Here is a 1,741-nt window from a genome sequence, read left to right as displayed (position 1 = left end):
CACATGATCGTATGTCGTAAGTTGCAGTCTACTCTCACAATACAGACACCCCTCCGGACCGGCTCCAATGTTCAGTTTTTCGTCCAGTTTAGTTTGTAAAACTTGTACTGAACCCATTTCGAACAATATGTTGTAGTCAGGGCCTAGCTATTTAATTAATTTATCAAAGCCATGGATTCTTTTGACTGCCTAGCCTACGCAAATTCAACACATTATTTAATACAGTAATACTTACAGTAACTGTTGTTTTGCTGTACTGCTCAGCAAATTTAATTATTACCAATAAAACTGATGCGAATTTTATATTGTTTTTGCGTGTATTTCTTTAGGTCTAATTATGTTTTTCCAAGCACACATTCTACGTTGGGCAATGCAGGCTGTGATGACGTCAGATCGCCCAAAGTTTTATAGTGCATGACAGTAACAAGCTCGGTGTAATCATTCACATCTCCCTGGTTTTTCAAGAATGTTTTAATTAAACAAATTTATAAAACAAAACAAAAAACAAATAAGAAACCCTTATGGTATATTTTAGAGTCAAATCTAAATAAACCTAACAAATTATATTTTATTCTCTACAAATTTCCTCCGTACCGACCGTAATTAAATTAGCAACATGTTTTGAAAAGCATCTTGAGTTTAAAGAATGAATGAGGTGCATTTGAAAATTACACCGACGAATCTAACGAATTTGAATTAGACGTCTACTGAAAGGAATACCCAGTAGAAACTTGCTTTGTTGAGTTCCCTCTTTATTACAGGTTGATTCCAAATGGTTTTTAAGGATTAAAAGCAAGAATATACACTTATTAAAACACTGGAATGCATAAATTTCACTTCATAATTAACCAACAAAACGTCTACTGGTATGTCGTGTTAATCAACAGATAATCTCCATGGCAATGCGAGTATAGCTAAGCGTCTTGTTTTCACAGCGTATGGTATGCTTGTCATTACACGATGTCTATTTAACTATCGTCTGGTTTTTCGAGTGAGTGTTACCGTCCTGAATTGGACAAATCGTCCGAGATTTGGAATAGGGAGTTCATGTTTTCGAAAAGTATTTTATTAAAAGAATAGGAATGAGTTTGGGACTTAAGAAAATGTTCGGTTTTGCGTGAAATTCGATTTTGTGGGCATTGAAATCTGTATAATATATATATAACTCGAACTTTTTATGCCAATCCCATTAGATTCGACTTAGGCAAACTCGACTGATTGAAAAAAAAGATAAAAATATATCATTTTTATAAAATTCAACCGCGGTTGATTGTAATTAATGATAACAATTAAAGTATAGTTGTAATAACTTATAGGCCTACAGGTAAATTACGCTACATAAGAATGAACTATTATTATTATTATTATTATTATTATTAATCATTATTATTATTATTATTATTATTATTATTATTATTATTATTATTATTATTATCATTATATTATTATTAAAGGCCACAGAAATATATGAATAATTAAAATGCCTAAACAGTATTTATTTTTCAATATATAAATATCAGAAATCGCTGTCGCACACTAAGACCACAATAAAATTAATATATTTCGAGTTCCTAGTCCACATTTCAAGCGCCCTGAGCATCTTACATTAGATGGATTTGTGCGCTATATAAAACTACACTATTATTATTATTATTATATTCATTTAAATATTGAAATTGTATTTATGAAAAATGTTTAAAAAAAATCTTTAAAACCGTATAGTTTACATTCTGTCAAAATG

The sequence above is a fragment of the Anneissia japonica genome, unplaced genomic scaffold (genome assembly GCF_011630105.1).
Source record: "Anneissia japonica isolate Jap-2015-1 unplaced genomic scaffold, ASM1163010v1 scaffold550_len331619_cov169, whole genome shotgun sequence".
NCBI lineage: Eukaryota > Metazoa > Echinodermata > Crinoidea > Comatulida > Comatulidae > Anneissia > Anneissia japonica.
This window is presented reverse-complemented; position numbering follows the sequence as displayed.